Raw genomic sequence first — 21389 nt, forward strand, 5'->3', positions numbered from 1 at the left:
CAGAATCTTCTCAGCTGCAAATGAGACAAGCTATCAGGAATGCTTCCTTACCAAATTTAGTTGAAAATGATATATTCATCTTCAAACTCGATAATCAAAATACTTTAGGAGAGACCGAAGAGAAAGTGACTGAGAAACTCTATTGTTCAACACAAAGACTACTGCTTTTTGTCAAAACAAATATGACTTTTTGTTTGTTTATTTTTGGTGAGTAAATGTTCCGATATCATCAAAGTTGCCTATGTGAACACCAACTCTAATAAGATATCATCCTTCAACAACCTTGTATTTCTCCAATAAGTTTGTCTGAAACAGGAAAAAACATTTATCGTTGAAATAGCCACCCATTCCTTTTTTTAGTACCCCTCTACAGCTGTCTGTCAGTTGCCATCAGCTCCTGTCCTTGTTTACTGGGTCTATGGAACCCACCTTAGCTTTCACCAGCCTTAACCTGGCTCACGTTTGATGTCAATGTGGAGCTTGAGGATGCTAGTGCTGCATGATATTCCTACCAGTGAGTGTGCACTAACCCCCTTCTATGTCTGGTGTCATTGTGGAGATCGAGGATGCTAGTGTAGCATAATATTCCTACCAGTGAGTGCGTGCTAACCCCCTTCTATGTCTGGTGTCATTGTGGAGATCGAGGATGTTAGTGCAGCTTAACATGATATGGCTACGAGTGAGTGTGCACTAATCCACTTCCACCCTGCAGCAGCCTCCAATCTTCACAGTTGCTGCCTATAGGAGGTACATGTGTGCTTCTGTCCACATGCACAGCCTTCTGAATAAACAGTATACTGCATGCAGTAGGGGACTTGCCTGGCTCTTAGTGTTGCTATTGCAGTGAGCCTAAGCAGCCTCCATCTCCCTAGCATGGGGAAGCAGGCATCAGCCATTCACTCTCATCCTCCTGCTGCCCAGGATATATTTTTGTAATTCAGTTTCTAATTTTATTTACTTCTTCTTTGGGATGTGAAGTGCAACACCCATGCTGCTAGTCAAACAGAGGTAATTTGGGGTGCATTAAGGGCTTTATCCCTTTGCACCACAGCACTAGACTGAAATTGCTCCCCATTCCTATTCTTCTGGCTGCATCTGTGTTTAGTTTCAAGTCATTGGAGTTCATCCATTCATCCTGCCAAAATGAACATCTTATTAAACTTCTCCGGGAATTCTTTCCATATAAACAAATCCTCCTTAGCTTACCTTTGTACAATTACCCTGTCATGCTTCTGTAATTTACCATTCAATAGGGTGGATAGAGCCCTAGAAATGTATTTCCTGGGGCTATCACTCAGCAAGTAAAATTAAGTATGCCTAGCAGGGACATTGACTTTATTCACCAGGAGTTTAAAAGAACCACTTGGTATACATGCTTCTATCCCTAAGAATGTTTGGCTTCTTCAATGGCCTTTTAGTTCTCTTCCACCAGTGGAGAACCCAGTTCTCAACAGAGCTCATGAAAGGCCTTCTTCTAACGTCTTCCTTTGTCTGTTATGAGAACATGATCAAAATAGTGGTGTTCTCTTCTCTGTGGATCTCCTATAATGCTATACTAAATTTCTCAAAAGTGGCAAATGCCATTGTATATCCAATTGGAATGGTCTTGTCACAGTAATATTTTCATCTGGCCACATTCCCAGCAAATTAAATGGTTAAATTTGGAGCAACATGAAAGCTGACTGTTTTTCAACTTTGCAGTCTAGGGGTAGGAGAGTGCTAGAGTATTCCAATAGCATCATTCAGTGAAGCAAAATGCATCATGGCTGCCTTGTACTCAGTGTAGTCATTGGATTCATAGGTACATAGGTATGTACTAAGCAATCTACAGACTATTTCATGCCTTGCAAAAAATCCTATTCAATTTTTCTCTCTAGCCTCAAGGAGGGCAAAGTGAGATAGACCAGAAGAGAATTTGAGGTTGCCCATCCAATTATCTAGGTTTACACTGAAGGTAACAAGGGTACTACTCTGCTTGACATGTAGTGTAAGTTTGTTCCAGAGATGAGGGGTACATTAGGATACAAATCAGTCATTCCAATGTGATTTATTTATCTGCTGGTGAAGGTTTAGTTCCTTTAACTGAACATTTGATGTACCATTAGTTCTGTGAAGGAACTGGAGATGAAACAGGGTTGGATCTTCCATGGCAGAAAATGTTAGACATAATGCTCCATGGAGCAGTCTGTAAGAGACTGAGCACAGAGAAAGGGCTGCCATTCTCTCTAGATAACTACAATTTTTGAGGCCACTGATATTTTAATAATGAATCTCTGAGGTTATCAAGCTGTGTAATATGTTCAGAAAAATAAATACCAAAAGGTGCATAATATTCAAAAATAGGCCTGATAAGATATGAGTAAAGGGGACTTAAGACTGCTTTGGATCTAGTGGAGATTCCTTTGGAAATTAGATGGGCCAGATAAAAGGCTTTTCAAACTACTGTGGAGACATGGTGGTCAAATGATAAGAAATTATCAACAAGAGTACCCAGATCCCTTACAACAGTGTCTGATTAGAGGGGTGCATCTCCTATAAAGTAAGTGATACTGCTTTGTTTACTAAAATGAACTATGCTATAATTTTGTACATTTAATAAAGACCATTGTCATTGCACCAGTTGTTAACACTGTATGGCCTGCTGGAGCAATTGTGGGTCAGCTGAAGATCAATTAACAGCACCTGATTTACAGTCATCTGCAAAGTTAGTTAACCATAGGCCAGAAGTGGTGGCCTGAAAATCTAAGAAATATATCCGAAATAGGAGAGGGACCAAAACTGAGCCCTGTGGCACCTGCTGTTCTAACCACATGGGTTCTGTCAGACAACCAGTTAGTTATCCATTGTATGATATAAGGATTTATATTCAGATTTACAAGTCTATTAATAATACTTGCATGGGGAATAGTGTTCAGTTCTTTTTCAAAGAAATTAATGTGGTTAAAGAGGCAGGACCTTGCCTTGATAAAGTCAAACTGATGAGGATCCAGGGCAAGAGATTTTACAATGTCCATATTAATGAAGTATGTGATAGTGCACTCTATAGTATGCATATGAGGCTAGTAAGACTAGTGGGTCTATAGTTACCAGGGTCTGTGATTTGGCCACCCTTGTGTAATGGCATTACAGTTGCTGTTTTCTTGGCTTTAGGAATGTAACCAGTGGAGAGCCTTAGATTAAAAACTTTAAGTAGGGGTTCAGAAAGGCCATATCTGACACTGATAATCAGGCAACCTGATATGATTTTGGGGCCCATGTAGGAAGTATTCCTAGTGTTTGAAAGGGCTGAGAGAACATATTCCATAATGATTAAAGGGGGTAGCTGGGACTGTGGAACTGGTAGGATAATGATAACTGTGGGTGGAGTAAAAATTGCACTAAATCTGTTAGGAATAGCTCTGATCACTGTTGGCTTTTAGTTATTTCTTTCCTGACATAGATAAAGAAAGATGTGTAGTTATTTTTGGCTTTAGTTTCTATTTTAAGTTCATACCCAGCTTTGAGTTTCCTTCTTATTCCCTTACACTCTTTGTTACTTTGCCTAAGTGTGCTCTTAAGGTAGGTAGACTGAGACTTCTTATAAGCATTAAGCAGTTTCTTTCTATTGCTATATAATTTATTTATAAGGTATTCCACCACAGAGGGTTTTTCTAACTTCTTATTATATTTGTTTTCAATCGAGACTTGTCTTATCAATACAACTATTTAAGTGAGAGTAGAATTTAGCGACACAGGCAGCAGTTTTAGCAATAGAATCCTTCAGAGGAAGACTGTAGCAAAATTTCTTTAAGTCATCAAGTGAAGAAGGTTTGCTTTTGTGATGTCCCTAAACATGAAGCAACTCACAGGTGAAGCCCTTCATTTTTAAAGAAAAAGTCACTAAATTATGATCTGATTAAAAAAAAAACATGATGATACATATGGAGCTATGCAAGAAGTGGTCACAACTCTGATGACTAGATCCAGCAAATTGGGGCCCTTAGTGATTGACTGAGCCTTGTTTTGGAAAGAAAAAATTGTATATTATTCAAAATTCACCTGGGCACTTTTTATGGGGTCTATATCAGATCATCGAAATGGCTCATTATCAAATGCCGTAACGTTGAACTCCAAAACCCAAACCCTAACAATATCGAAACCTCAAAACAGCGAATTTTTCCCAGGGAAAAAATTCACTGTTCCGAGAAACACACACACCACAAGCACACTAAAAAGCTGCAATCCACACACATACATTTAAAAGTTACATCTAACCCTACACTCCCCTGCACATACACTATCTATCCACTTACCTTAACCCAGACCCTAACCCTAAGGTCCATCACTATCGCACACTCACCTCACCTGTACCCTAACCCTAACTCACTTAACCCGCCCATAACCCCAAATTCTCACTATGGTACACTCACCTCACCCGCGCCCTAACCCTAACTCACTTAACCCGTCCCTAACCCCAAATTCTGTCACAATCACACACTTACCTTAACCCAACCCGTAACTTTCCACCGCATCGCAGAAAACAGTGAAGCCACAACAATGGCCAACCAAATTCTTTCCCTATGAAAGAATTTGGTTTTGTGCAGCTTCGCTGTTTTCAGCATTCGCGATATTAGGTTCAATATTAGATCATTCTAAATTCTGCCATTTCGATGATCTAATATAGACCCTTTTTTATGTACTATATCCTGTACAGACACACTGAACTTTAGAAAGAGAGGCATCATATGGGCCAGTTACTCTTACAAGCTGTAGTCCTTGTCCGGCAATTGTTATGCAACACTCTCCTTTCCTTTAACGAATTTCAGGCTCTTGTATATTGTGCCTTATGTTCATGTGTCAACCTGCAATGAAAATACATTTCTAAAAACCTTATATCAAAATAGGTTCATAGGTGTTTACTAGGCTAACAACTACAAGGGTCTTTTTAAGCCTAGCCATGCATCCTGAATCTCTGGCAAGTTCTGACACGCTTCATAAGTGTAAGTATGGGCCTGGGAGATGAACCATTTACAGGTAACTGTTTGCTTTAGAGACATAGGTGCCAAACCAGGGATGAATTTCTGGTTTCCCATCCAATTGTCCAAGTTGCACTTGAATTGGGTTAGTGAGGAACTCTGCTTCACATGGATGGGGAGTCTGCTCCATAGGCGGGGTAGTCTCTGGGATACATAGCTTTCTTTCCAGCAGGTCCTATTTATATCATAGGCAAGGTTTAAGAATTTTAGAACAGGTAATTCTGGTACTGTTTGTTTTGTGGATATGCAAGAGGTCCATCAGAATGGGGTCTGACAATGCCCTGTATGCCAGGCATAGATCTCCCCTAAAAGTGTGTAGGAGACAGAATACAGGGATAGGGCTTTGAGGTGGTCAGTATAGGACATATTACTTTAGTTGTTTAGTGAGGAACCTCTGTGGATGTTCCAATTGTTGGATATGTCTAGTTAGGTACACATCAAAGGGGGTATTGTACTCAATAACAGGTCTGATGAATGTCAAATGCAATGGAACAATGACTTCCTTGGGCTTAGATGCCATACCTTTGTTTATAAGTTGCTCAACATGGAATGATTTCATCACCACTGTAGACATGTGATGATCAAAGGCTATATTATTATCTATGTGTGTCCCTAAGTCCCTAACTGCTGGGTCAACTCTAAGGGGTGTGTTGTCAATATGATAGTTACCAGGGATGGATGACTTTCCAGAGGATACTATTATGCATTTCTTGGCTTTTAGTTTTAGTCCATGGCTCTGACACCAGTTGTTTGTCTGTGTCAGCCCCTCCTGGAGAATATTTGTGTCAGTATGAGATTCAATGACAGCTTCTAATTTGCAGTCATCTGCAAATTTAGTCAGCCAGAGACCACTGACATTGACCTTAACTTTTGAGAATTAAATGCCAAAATGGAGCGGGCCAAGGACTGATCCCTGATGAAATCCACTTGTGACTGGCCCCTTTGTAGAAGTGGACTCCCCATTCTAACTTCCTGGGTCCTGTCTGTGAGCCAGTTGGCTATCCACTGGGTGACATACGGATTTGTACCTAACCTGTTGAGTTGTCAACAATCCCCAAGTGGGGTATTGTGTCAAATGTCTTGGCCAGGTCAAGGTAGGCAGTGTGAATGATTTTGTCCTCATCCATTGCTTTGGTGACCTTCTCAAAGAAGTCCACCAAGTTGAGTAGGCATGATCTGCCCTTGACAAAACCAAACTGGGCTGGGTCCAGTGTCTGGAGGTTTACTATATCTCTACTGATCATCTCCATGATAATTCTTTCCATGGCTTTACATACAAGACTAGTGAGACATATGGGTCTGTAGTTTCCAGGGTCTGTAGATGGCCCACTTTTGTGCAGAGGGATGACTGTTGCCTTTCTCCATTCATGAGGCATGAAGCCTGTTTTGAGGCTACAGTTAAATAGTAATTCCAGAGGCCCTGATAGGTCATGTTTCATGCTATTTAGAAGACATCCTGGGATATTGTCTGGGCTCATTGATGCAGTGTTCTTCATCCTAGAGACAGCATTAAGGACCTGTTCCCTAGTGATAGTAGGGGACATTATATTTGATGATATTTCCTGAGGGAAGGTTGAAGGGGAGAGAGGAGTAAAGTTGGAGCTGAATTTATCAGCCAGGAGGTTTGCTATATCTTCTGGCTCAGAATAGGTGGCTCCATTTACAATGAGCTCTGCACACAATTGTGTATTGCCTTTCAATTGGGAGGGGGTTAGAAATGATAGATGAGAAACACTGGAAAGGAAATTTATAAGAGAACAATGGGTGGATATGTTTGGCTCCCAAATATGCAACAAAGTCCGGAAGGTTTAGGAGTTTTGCTTGGAAGGTTTTGCATAGGTATTTTATACCCCAAGCAGACTTCTAAGAATTTTTCCTCAGGTAGATAGCAAATGTTGGAGGTGTGATGGGGAACAAATAGGTAACTGGGAGCATGTTTTTTTTTGGGAATGTAGTGAGTTAGCAGATTTTAACAAATCCCTACAGAGTACTCTGTCAGAAATTCTGGGGGAGCAAATAACTGTAACTAAGGAAATTATTCTTTTGAGCTGGGACATAAAATCTGAATTTCCTGGACATACTGTAGTAAGGCCTCATTAAGATTACTTCTATTGGCTGCCAAAAAAGCAATTACTAAAAAATGAAAACCAAAAACTAAACCAACAGTATTTGAACTAATGCATTTTGTAAATGAAATTTAATTGAACAATACTTGTAGAATAATGTTCGAAGTGAGGTTTAGGAGAAAGTGGGAATTGATTAATTTATGTAATGTTGGGCTGAATAATAGTTGTTATTAAAATAATAATAATGCATGTAAATGAAAAAATGTTAGTATGGTTTGCTTTCTTTTCTATTAAAGCATGTGGGCCTTTGTCTTAACTGAAAATTTAATAAAAGTGTTAAAAAAATAACATAGCCCACTGGTCAGTATTAGCTACCAGATAATGCTGGAAGAAATGCCATCTTACTGTGTTATCTGAATTTGTGTCTTAAACCATTTGACTCTCTCCAAATATTATAGAAGAAGTGACTTAGTTTTCTATGCATACCTTTACCAAGCATTACAAAACTGACTGTTTTTCTAGCACTAGGGCAGAATTTGCTAGAACTGTTCTTGAGTGGCATCTAGATTCTTCTCCATACTCCATTTCCTTCTAAGCTTTGGTATTCATCCCATTTAAAGAGGGCTTCTGCAATAGTGATATAATAATGAACATAGTACAATTATGTAAGTGAACTCACAGTATCAATAGATGTCTTTATATAATAGCACGCGGTCACTACATCTGACCTCAATACTGTAGCAGCTCTGCCGCAAGGCCCTACTCCTACAAGTTTACTGAGAATATTGTCTTCGTATAATGTAAGCACATTTATCATGAAGACATTTGCTGTCTATTAACTTTAATCAGTCAAATACATGCATTGAAAGTCTCTGTGAAATAATAAGTGCACTCTAAGGACCTCTTTCTAAATTGGCTACTGTCCCCTTTTTCTTGACCAGTAAACTACACTACATATGCCAGTTATTTAGCCTCAGGAAATGACAGAAAACCTGTTTTACTTTGTATCGCTTTGTTAATTGCTTTGTGCTGGCTATAAACAGATTACTCTCAGTTATAATTTGACCTGAGAGTAGGAAGCCCACTACGCTCAACTTCAAACCTCTTCCCTATCCCCAATTCCCCCCACCCTGTCTTACTCTAATGTTATACTTCCTACATACAGATTTTACTTGTAACAGCTATTCAAAACTTCTCCCCAATGACCTTACTATTTCTATACATTCACTTCTGTTTCTTGTTTCCTACTTCCCTATCTCCATTTAATTTTAGCCTCATTCCCAACTATCTTTATACCTCCCATACTTCTTTGCACTATATCCATTTATAATCATAACCCTCCTTAATAGTACCTATCTATTCCACACTGTATTTTTAGAATTTTCAAATAAACCCTCATTTCTACTTATTTTGATGACATTATTATATTCAAGCCTTTCATACACTTTTATTCCTTACATTCCAGAGAAGTTACCAGGACAACCTAACTCTTTTCTTTTATAGAAAATACTTCTCTCCTTACCTATCCTCTACCAGCTTTCAAAATCCACCATCACTGAATCTCCTACTGCTGTACAACTTCTTGTTTCCTTCTTCATTGCTACATCCCCCACCTGACATCTGTAAAGTACAGATTCATGTACTTAATCATACTACTCTTCAGCTTAGCCTCTATTCTTCTCCACCTACTGTGCCATCTTTCATGCTACCATGACTCAATAATATGTCACATCTCTCCAACTCTGTTCTAACCACCTATCCATATTTCCTCTTTACACTCTCCACACAGTGCACCAAACCTATTTAATATTGCCATTCATCTTTATTCCAAATATAGACTAATTAATTGCATGTTAACTCAAACCAAAACAAAATTAAGTGCAAGAATCCTCTCCAAAAATAAGTATGCATAATTCTCCAAAATACTAAAATCCTTCTAGGAGGAGATATGCACCCTAATCCTGGCCCACCTATCACAATGAGCACAGAGATAATTCCCTCCACACTTTTCTCTAACAGAGCAACAGCCAATCCCCAACCCTGGTGATCTAATTTTTGCTACAATAAAAGTTAGAAGCATAAGAAATAAAACTGCTGAACTACATGCCTGGATTACGCCTAAAATTCTTGCTGTAAACCCAGCATAAATGACTTCAGCATTATACCTCCTGGCTATAAATCATCCATAATGACCGTATAAAGAGGAAAGGTGGTGGAATTGCTTTAATATTTCCCAATATCTACCACATTTCCCCTTACAGCAAACCAATACCAAAATTCATTTCAGCAGAGCTTTTTATTGCTTTCCTCAAAATAAAGAATTATAAACAAATATGTATTACTATCCTTTACATCCATCCTGGTGACAATACAACTATACCAGAAAAGATTTCAAGCCTACATAAACTAAAGCACTGCTGGTGATTCCATGCTTGTGTTTCCTACCCACCCTCTCATTTGTTGATCTGCCTTTTAAACTTTGTGATTTTAAGCTGCCCATCCCTACTGTAAACTAAGCTTGATAATCTCTTCCATTTCTACACTGTTGATATATTGAGTTATTTTATTGGCCTTTCCTTGTGGTAAAATTGAAAAAGTGCATTTGCCTCTTACTGTCTGTTCTACTGATTTACTTGCTCTGAATTCATTATTATCTAGCTGTTGGATAAAGTAAGTAGTGTATTTACACTCTAGTAAACACTTATTTTTACATCAAGAGGTCAGTGGATTTTCCATCTAGTGCACTGGGAGGTAGCCTGATCTGTTTAGGTTGGGGAAACACTTCATATTTCTGCATGTAGTTTTATTGGCTGGAGGGATTTTAAAAAGCTTGTCTTGTTTTTAGTGACTTTATAAATTCTGTACAATTAAGTGGTTCTTGGTTAATATATACAAAGTGAAGTAATGTTACTGAATAATCACACTTTTATAAGGTGTTTAAAGTAAACTGCTGTAGCCATTTCTTTATGTTTGCTTGTGGTAACATTTAATATCTTTTCAGTTTTTGTGGTTGCATTTCAGTCTGGACACTCCTTTACTGTGCTTTTACATTAGCAAGACTGGGATTATTCATCTAGTGGCAGTAGGTGTTTACCTGGTCTATCTGACCTGGGAAACACACAAAAGGGCTTAAAGTGTTTTTTTTTTCACTTCTCTTATTTACTGTGACTGTACTTCAGCAGTTAAAAAAACTGTACTGTTTGCTGCTGTTTTAAGTAGTTAAATGTACTGTATTAAACTGTATCTATTAGTTGTAGGGTTGTTGTAGGTAGTTTGTGTGGCCTTGTTACACTTGGGCTGCAAACCAACTATTCTACATTAAGAAGATATTTTTCTGCATTGTTGTGGCGGAAGTGTGCAGCTCTAAACTGTCTGAGTTGGGGATTGCTGGTTAAAGGCTTATTGTGGGTATTCCTGATTGGTTGTTAACTTAAAACGGGTTTCTGTTTGCTTGTATTTAAGCCTTGTTGTGCTGCTCTTCACTCATTGGTGGTTAGTGGTGCTCTGTATAGATGCAAAAGCCTACAAGCTTGTTTTTTCCATAAACAGCTGTCAGTGAAAGCTTTCCAAGCTTTTCTGCTGCTCTAGGAGGAGCTCAGTTGTGCACTGAGCAGCACTTCCTTATTGATCAACCTTAGCCTACACAAAGTATAGGGCCTTCTTATAGTCTTGGTGCTACTAGCACAGTCCTGTCAAATTAACCCATTCCCTTCCCTAATAAAACATACCATAAGAGCCTGCTATCATGGATGGGTAGTTTCCCATCATCACATAGACATGGGTATCCTAAGGCAATGTAGCAATTGTCTTATGCATACTGACAACCACTTACTTCTGAAACAAACAAATACTTTATGTGAGAGATGTAGTTAAACTATGAAACTGGAGGCAAGACTCTCAAATAAAGACAAACCCAATGCCAAATCAGTTGTCAGCACACACTCACTTCCCACACTAAATACGAACACAGTACATAAATTCACATATGTGGAGGTACTCATTAGTAACTTACCAAAATCTTAGAGGCCACCCAAACAGAAACCACTTACACACATACCAATGAAAAAAACAACCACAACACATAATAACACATACACTAGTGTCTCAACAAATAAGCACATAAGGTGTTGCACCACAAAACCTAAAGTATCGGTCATAGGTGACTCCATTGTGAGGCACAAGGATGTTCCCCTCAACAGGCTGGATAGGGAATGGGTTATGGTTAGCTGCCTATCAGGTGTTAGGATCTGTAATGTCACTCAAGCACTCATGTCACTCAACCATGAGTACTGGTATGACTCCGACATAGTCCATGTGGGGGTGAATGACTTGAGACATACCTCAGTGGATTATATGAAGACAGACATGACTGAACTTTCAGATTATGTGTCACTGGCAGGTATAAGCCTAGCCTCAAGCAGCATCCTACCTTATCCAAGGATGATGCCACAATACAAACAAAAAATGATTGACTTTAACAATTGGCTTAGCTTCTGGTGTCAGTCCTAGGGGATCCAATATCTGTTACCCTGGGAAGACATGGTCGACAGTCCATGTTGCTTTGTCAGAGATGATCAGCACATGTCCCATCTAGGTTTTGGATACTGGCAAAAGCATTAGCCACCCTTACTGTGCCTTTTTTAGGCAGTGTCAAAATAATCAACCTCCCAATATAACAAAATCCTGTCTAGATAAACTCAAGGTGCTGCTGCTTAATGCTAAGAGTCCAAACAAGAAACTGCACTCCCTGGAAGGACTCCTCACTTTGAAGGATGCTGATGTCTGTGCAGTCACCGAGACATGGTTTAAAGGAGCATAAAGCACCCCGGCCACACAGGGCTACAACGTCTTCCATATGGTCAGACCACAAACTGAGCATGAAAGAACCAAAGGAGGATGTGTATCTATCTTCATTAAGGATAAGTACACCTCGAGACTGGTCAAACAGTATGAGTCCCTTGAGCTACTCCATGCCCAATTAACTCCAGGCAAACCCCTACCACATCATAGCTAGCTATAGGTCCCCCACCATGAAACAGGAAAAGCATACTGCATACCCAGACTTAGTTTAGTCACTTGCCATATAGTTCAACACCTTACTCATGGGTGATTTTTAATTATCCTACCATCAACTGGGAAACATACATCACCACAAACATGCTGGTTAAAAGGTTCTTGGACTTTGTCAATGCAGATGTTCTGGAACAGCTAGTCAGAACACCCACAAGGGGCTCAAATGTCCTGGACTTAGTATTCACTAACATGGGAGAGCATTGCACCCTCCCCTGTGTGTTGTCCTCCCTGGTAAAATTGGACCATAAATCAGTATTATTCAATGTAATTATAAGACCAGATACCCCATCAAGTGCAAAAACGCTTAAGAATTTTTCAGAGACAAACCCCCTCCTACTAAACGATGGTACAAGAAGTTTCAAAGCCCCCTCCAACACAGATAACATGGACTGCTATGCAGAGATGTACACCAATGCCCTGTTTAACCATTTAAGGAGTTGTATAGAATCAGCTGTACCTGACTGGATTAAAGCAAGGTCTTAATGAAAAAACAAGCCACACTGGTGGACCCCTAGTATAAATGGACTATGTGATAAGAGAAAGAAACTAATGTTCAAGAACAAGAAGGAACTGGCTCAGCTTGGGAAGAAATCCCTTTCTAGCTTAAACCAACAAATCAGAGAGCTTTTCAAGTCTTTCAAAGCTAATTATGAAGCAGAAATAGGCTCCCTAGCTAAGGATTATCACAAGGCATTCTTTAACTAAGTCCAAAATCTAAAAGGGAATACCCAGCTATGCACTGAACTTGTTGTGGCTGGTAGCTCCCATACTCAACCAAAGGTAATAGCCAACCTGCTAGTTGACAGATTTGGAGCAAACTTCACCCCCCATTCCCTCCACTCATACCCCAAAGCGTATCTGCCACCATTCCTCAGCCTATTATCTCAAGGGAGCAAGTCATTTCAGTGCTGTCCAAGGCCAAAAACACGGCATCAATGGAACCAGATAATATCCTAGGTTGCATTTTAAACAGCTTAAAATATGACCTAGCAGACATACTTGGATCTCTGTTTAACCATGGGCTGTGAACTTGCTATATTCTGGTGGAATGGTGGACAGCAACAGTAATCCCTCTGCACAAAGGGGGACCATCAACTGACCCTTTGAATTAAAGGGCCATAAGCTTGACTAGTCTCATCGGCAAGGCCATGAAGAAAATCATTATGGACCTTATTAATAAGGACATAGTTGATCTCCAAACTCCAGACCTAACACTGTTAGGATTCATTAAAGGTAGATCATGCCTGTTAAACATGGTTGACTTATTTGAGAAAGTCAACAAGGCTCTGGACAAGGGAAAGACAGTGCATACTGCCAATATTCACCTTGCCAAGGCATTTGACACACAATCTCCCATTCAGGTATTAAACAGAAACTCTCCTAATTGTCAATTAACCTCTACATTATCAGAAGGATAGCCAGCTGGCTCAGCAACAAGACACATACTGTCAAAGTAGGTGACTTCACCTCTATCAAAAGACCAGTTACCAGTAGTATACCATAGAGTTCTGTGCTGGGCTCTTTACTGTTTAGAATGTATTTCTCAGAAGCCCAGTCAAACTTGGATGGCCTGTGGATGACCAAGTTTTCTGACTATTCCAAATTGGGAGCAATCATTGAGTTCCTCAGTGATGTTAACATACTGCAGACAGGGTTAATGCAAACAAATGATTGGTGCCAAAGCCATGAATTAAAACTAAATGCAATAAATAAACTATTATTCCCTTTGGAAAGCTGGCATCCTTGCTAATTTCATTATAGACAGCACCCTCCTAGGTGTAGACCCAGTGGTACGTGATCTGGGTACTCAGATTAATAGCAACCTGAACTTTGACCACCATGTGTCCATAGCAGTAAGGAAATCTTTATGTGTGGCACATCTTATAAGTAAAAGCATCACATCTAGATCTAAGGATGTTACATTTCCATTATAATCAGCCCTCATCAGACTTGAGTAAAATGCATCCTTTTTCATGTACCTCACCAGACACCTGCAACAATTAGAGAGACCATGGAGGTTTTTCACCAAGAAATTACAGGGTACACAAAATAAATCTTACATGTAAAATCTGAAAGCCCTGTCACAGTATTCTGTCTCCTACAGGTTGCTAAGGGGTGACCTGTGTCTGGCTTACGGGGCAGTCTCTAGTCAAGCCCTAATGGAAATGCTACACATTTGTAAATCAAACTGCATGAGGGTCACTCACTCCAGGGATCTTAACCTAGCCTCTGATATGAACAGGTCATACTGGAGAGATAGATACACCTCCCATAGTCTGCCACTTCTCTGGAACAAGCTTCTAATTCATGTGAAACAGAGCACCTCCCTGACCCTCTTCAAACACAACCTAGATTAATGAATGGGTGACCGCAAATTCACTCCTGGGTTGGCACCCATGTCCCTCGTGGACAGAGGAAGTTGATATTAACTACTGTAGACCTTTACCTCTGTGAACATCACTCACCTAACCACTGACAATTGGGCAACTTGGGATAAATATGGCTAGGGTTGCAAGGACTCTAGGGCCATTAGCCTAGTAACCTTCTATGAACCTATGAATCTATGGATATTCATATCATTTCCACAAGAAAAAATACTACTAGGTGATATTAATGTCAATTGATTGTACATAAACTCTAACTCCTCTACTTCTAGCATGAACTTATATGGTTTCACACAAATAACTAATAGACCCAGACATTACAGCAAGACATCAATTTTCCTATTAGACTGGATCCTAGTATCAGACTCTAGTAAATCACCACAGGTATATTGTCAGACTCTCATCATTCATCTCCCAAACTATACGATTGACATTTTCCAGTTAAACAGCATATTTATAAAACAACATGCAACTTTACCATGTTTAACCCAGAAATGTTTGTTGCTAGAATATTATCTATTAGCTGGAACTTCCTAAAACTCCTCCCCTTAGACAATGCAGTACACAAATTCAATACAACTGTTCTGAATATCCTAAAAGGCCTTGCACCTCCTGGAAGGAAGAGACCAAAAACAAATAATGCAGTTTGGCTATCCAGAAAGAGTAAAATGCTAATTCCGGATAGAGATAGAGAAAGGAAAGAATGGGAGACATAAAACACCTCAATATCGTTAAAACTTTACAATTATTTGCAATTGTACTAAAAAGCAAATAAACAAAGACAAAAAGTTGTACTATAATAAGTTTCAGAGTAATACGAAACATAACCCTAAAAAAATTTGGACAACCATTAAAGAAATCTTACATCCCAGCCAAAAATTTAACCCAAACCCCTCTCCCAATAACTCACCACTCAAAACTGCAATACAGTTCAACTCTTACTTTACAGATAGTATAGCATCTCTAACTAAGGATTCAGCAACATCTAATACCATCCATGCCAGGCAGCCACATATCACCACATCCACTTTCACCTTCAAACCTGTGCCCACATCCTATTTAGAAATACTCTTAAACAAACGTAAACTATACTCTTCTGCACCTGATGACCTTCCAAGAGAGTACCTAAAAAGTGCAGCCAGTAGCATTGCCTATCCTGTCTCAATCCTTATAAATAGGTCAGTCCAAGAATCCCACGTTTCCTCTCTGGAAAAAAAATCACAAAATATTCCTCTGCACAAAGGAGGAAATTCAACAGATATGAATAATTTTAGAATGTATTCAAACACAATTGCTAGACTCTCTCCTACAGGAAGAACTCCTGTCCCTACACAACATGGTTTCCATCCTTCCCATAATACTAGCACTGCCATTCTAACTTATATATATATATATATATATATATATATATATATATATATATACATATATATATATATATATATATATATATATATACTGTCAATAAAGCTAGAGATAACAGCAAACTAGTCTCTTCCTTATTTCTAGACTTGTCTAAAGCCTTTAATACAGTTTGTCACAGCAAACTTCTACTTCAGATGTCCTCACTAGGTTTTTCTCAGCCCACCCTGTTGTGGTTCAAAAGCTATCTTTCCAGTAGGCATTAGTCATTAAAATGGCATTCCATGGTTTCTCCTTACCTCCCATTCACCACCGGTGTACCACAAGGCTCTATCCTTGCTCCCCTCCTCTTTAATAATTTCACCAACAATCTCTATACATCCACACAACAGGCCACTATAATACAATACACAGATGATTCCTTGCTCATTTGCTCATCTGACCACATGGTACTCCTTCAAAAAATTACTCACGAAGGTTTAACAGCCACTGAAACATGGCTTTGTTACTCACAACTCATGCTGAACCAAAAAAACATCAAAGTACTACTTTTTTCCCAAATCCTTCTCTCATGAAAAAAACAAAATTTAAAGTCCTCTCTCTTGATAATACAACCATTGAAGTCACTTCTCATATAAAATTATCAGGGGTGATAGTGAATGATAAGCTTACATTTGATCTACATATACAAAACTGCATAAAAAGCACCCATCAAATAGGGATGATTTAAAGAGCCAAAAACGTTCTCACCAATGCAAACTAGAACTACATTTGCATCTACTTATCTACTTCCCACACTTCTTTGTGGTGCTCCCATTCTTTCTTACCTCCAGGTTTCACAAAAATTAAAACTTGAACAATGCTATAGCAAAGTTGCTAAATTTGCAGCTAATTCCACTTTCAGAACCCACTACTGTATAGCACTAAAAGGCTGAAATTGGTTAGAACTGCCCCATCAACTAACAGACAGCTTCTTACCACCTATAAAATTATCCAGCATCAATCTATCTGTCCAGCACTAAAAAACAATTCTACACAACTATGTTCTCAGTCGGTCATTGCAATCCAGTGCTGGGCATTGTCTGTACTCATACAAGGTTGATAAGGCCTGGAACTCCTAACCTGTATCGATCAGTTCAATACCCCCCACCCCGCAATCTTTCAAAACCACTCTGAAAGACTTCCTAGCTAATATCTGATTTTGTATTGCTCAAAACCAGGATAAGCTATATCCCTAAATGGAAGCAAGTATCTTTTCATTCCTTATACCTCCTTAGTCTCCCTTCTTCACTTACTTCCTTATGTCTATCAAATTATCATCCCTGACGTTCTCTCTGAATATACCATAAGCCTGTTTTTTCCCTTACTTCATATTGTAATTCCTGTTTGTATTATATTAACTTACTTTTAATTTCTCTACAAACTGTCTAAAATGTTTATTAATATTAAATAATTGTCATACAACTTGTATTGATTCTTAACTAGTGTTTTTATATTATCACTAATTTATTATAATTATTTAAACTACAGATGTTTTTGTTTTATTTTTGAAGATTGTAAAATTATGTTCTTAAAATGTTTTGTAATAATTTGGAAATTATTTTCCTGGGCCTCTGCTGAAAATGGGCTTCTACCTAGTCAGACCTTCCTGGTAATCAAATGTCAGTAAATAAATAAATAAAATGTTTGAAAAGAGCACTGCTGCAATGCAACCCCCCCCCCCTTCCTCCTTCCCCCATTTTGTGTGTTGCTTTGCCAGTGCGAGGATCCCTACCTTCCCATGTTCTCTTAGTACATACTTAACAGCAGGGCTCTGGCCTCCTTTTTTCCCTGGAACAAGAAAGCTGCTTATTGTGGTCTCATACATCTGCTCTTATACTGACTCACTTGAAAGGTCTAACAGATTTGCAGTGAAAGGTACCCTATAGCTTTGGAAGCTGGCCTGACATCTGACCCTTGGCAGGATACATCCTCTGAGGCTTAGGCTTACCGAGTTTAATTATACAACTGTACTTTCCTTTTTAAAGTTTCTCCATGGCAGAGTGAGGTGCTGTACAGTTTAGGGGGTCCTTCAGTGAAGACACTGCCCCACAGAACTGATAGCAGTCATTTGACATAGTATGAGCATCTAGTGAGTATTTATTTATTTAACATTTGTTTACTGGGAAAGTCTGACTGGGACAGAGCCCAGGGAAGAAATGCTCTAGACACATGTCTTTGGAATGTGGGAGGAAACCAGAGCACCAGGAGGAAATCCACACAACTGCAGGGAGGACATGCAGACTCTGCATAGAAGGCACCCCAGCAAAGATTCAAAATGGAGAACCTCTTGCTGTGAGGCAACAATGCTAACTGCTGCACCACTGTGCCACCCGAGTATGTCCTGAAGGTGCCCTGCATGAGATAAGTACTAGGCATGGACAACGGGAGAAGACTATGGTGAAGACCCTCTCCTCTGCAGTGATTACATTTCTCAACTTGCCTGTAAATGCCTTGGCATTCTTCCTGGAGAAACTAGAGACTGTTGCTGAGAAGTCTAGTCTGTCAGGATAAGTGGTTTAGAAAATGGGTTATGGATACTCATGATGGAAAGACAAGAAAAAAGTGGTCATGCACTAGAAGATATAGAAGTAATTGAATGGGATATAGTAAACATTCACAAATAGTCTAAATGTCAGCAACATTGGATTAATGTAGAAAAAAGAAGAAAATATATCTGAGAAGCAACTCTCTGGTAAAGAGTGAACAGCTGGATGGAAGTAGCAACAGAAAGGCCACTTAAGTAGCCTGACAGAGTGGCAAAGCATGTAGACCTCTGTAGCATCATCTATTAAAACCTTATCTTAAATATTGTGGCCATTTCTAGGAAAAAAAAACTTTCCCCAAGACATACATGAGACTGTAGACAGCATATAAAGTAGTGCACACTATTTGCAAGAAATTAGATAAAGACAAGATCTTAATACGTGCATTCTGGAAGAAATGAAAGTTAATGTGACAGAACAACTACTTTTACCTAACTCAAAAAATACAGATTTCCAAGTGGAAAAATAAATATTTGAGAAAAAAAATTCATTTGAGGAACAACTTTCATCAGCCATCTTTCTTGAGGCCTAATGTCTTCAGTAATCTGTCTGTCCTTCATTGTTGGTCATCTGCAAGTGAGATAGATATTGATTTCTTGGATCTGATTAAAGGTGAGAAAACTGAATCCTGAATACAAAATTTACTTAAGAATGACACTGTTGTCTTGCCTCACAGCAAACCGCTTGAGTGCCTACACACACAAAATATACGCAATGCTCTTTATCCTCTCTTGTTAAGTATTCAGCACACCCACCCATCGCTCCTGTATGTTGGGAGTGCAGATTTGGGCATGACACACACTTGATACACAATCTCAGGTTATACATTGGCACTTCACACACTTCATTCAGCCATTTGTCTTCTTCCACTTAAAAATATAAAAAAACACTTTCTAAACAGACTTTGATTCAAGAGACTATATAAGACCACCCCTCGTTTGATACTTTTCCAAACTCTCCTCAGGATTGAGAGGAGCATTTGAAGACAACTTCTGACTGTGGAGTACTTCAGTGCATGCATTCCTTACGACAATGACTGCAATACAAGAACACGTTCTTGGTCTTCCCTCTTCATCAAAACCCTTATCATCTAATAGATCTACAGACCTCTTTGTGTTAGCTTGGCATATCTCACCAATCTTCTCCATGCCACAAATAAGTGACTAAAATATTATTTTTCTTACAAAACTTACACTTCTGAAAAGTCACCTTCTAGGTATATTACTTGCCCCACAGCTCTGTATTTCACCCACTCTGCCTCCACTGCTTGATTTTCTTCCTTGGCTAGTAATTCTTACAAAATTCATGATCTAAGCTTATCTAAGAAATCTGACTAGGCAAAACTTCTTCAGTACCTTGCCTAGCTGCTCCTGTATGAACAAACACAGTTTAATAGCTGTTGTATCTCTGAAAGAAAACATGTTGGAATTCTATTAATAAAATTCATAGTTTATCTTAGCAACTGTTCAGTGAAGGAGGAGAACATGTCCAAAGTTGTGTATTCATTGAGAAAAGCATAAATAAAAGAATACAACTATACTTTTATTTTTATAAATGCCTATTCTCTAGTGTTGGTTTTGACAAAATTCTTAGATGGAGCATTCTACCTGGTAAGCATTTGAAATGCTGGGACCGTCTAGTGTGAGTCACGAAACACAGAGACTGGATGGCCAAAAGAACAAAGTTCTATATACCAAGTCCGAAATAGTATATCCCAGAATATTCTCTTTTTCTGTGAGGATGACCATCTCAGAGTTGGTATATATAAGTTTGGGTGGTGTGCAGGGCTTGCCCCCACATCAGGGAAGTGCAAGAGGTACTTACTACCCTGCAAAAAGAAGTTTAAAGGAGAAGAGCAATATTCAAGATTCTCTCTTTTCCTGTAGTTTTGGTCATTTTTTCGGCTTGTCGGTTATGAGTGCTGAAATTTCAATAAGGAGCCATTCTACCTAAACAGTAGTCTTATATTCTCATAGGTGTCAGTTCTGTGCTCAAAAATCAGAGTCAAAGCCAAAATAATAAAGGATGGAAGCCCAGAATGAAGGACAATTTGGTTTCTTTCCGTTGTTTTTTTTTTTTTGATTGCACCTGTGCTATATATATATATATATATATATATATATATATATATATATATATATATATATATATATATATATATATATATATATTTTATTTTGTGTGTGTGTGTGTGTGTGTGTGTGTGCGTGTGTATATATATATATATATATATATATATATATATGTGTGTGTGTGTGTGTGTGTGTGTGTGTGTATGTGTGTGTATATATATATATATATATATATATATATATATATATATATATATATATATATATATATATATATATATATATATATATATATATATATATATATTTATATATAGTCTTAGTTTTTTCTGTATGATTCTATATATATTGTTAACAATGTAATACTCTTTGCACTCTTAGATCCCTATCCATTACAGTTGTCAAATGTATCTGTCTCTCTACCTATCTATCTTCTCTTTATCTCTGTCTCTCTCTGTATATATATATATATATATATATATATATATATATATATATAGGTTATTGCTGATTTAAAGACTGTATGCTTGCAACTGCTTTGTCTTAGTCTTGTTGTCTGGGAAGTGATTGAAAAGGGTCCTTTTCCCATACCACTTACCCGGTTAACAAGAAACCAGACAATAAATAAGTAAATAAATAAATAACTAACAAAGACAATACAAAAACAGGTTTTACATCAACTTGTATTTTCTGAAAAATAAGAAGCATGAAATTGGAATGATTAGCATTATTGGTTGACTGTAATCCCCAGTGATCTACCCGAAACACAAAATAGTTCTCAGTAAGTTAACAATTGCATAAGATATTTGATCTTGCCCATGATCACAGAACT

Source organism: Protopterus annectens, chromosome 2.part0 (genome assembly GCF_019279795.1).
Source record: "Protopterus annectens isolate FY-2018-M chromosome 2.part0, PAN1.0, whole genome shotgun sequence".
NCBI classification, from domain to species: Eukaryota; Metazoa; Chordata; order Ceratodontiformes; family Protopteridae; genus Protopterus; species Protopterus annectens.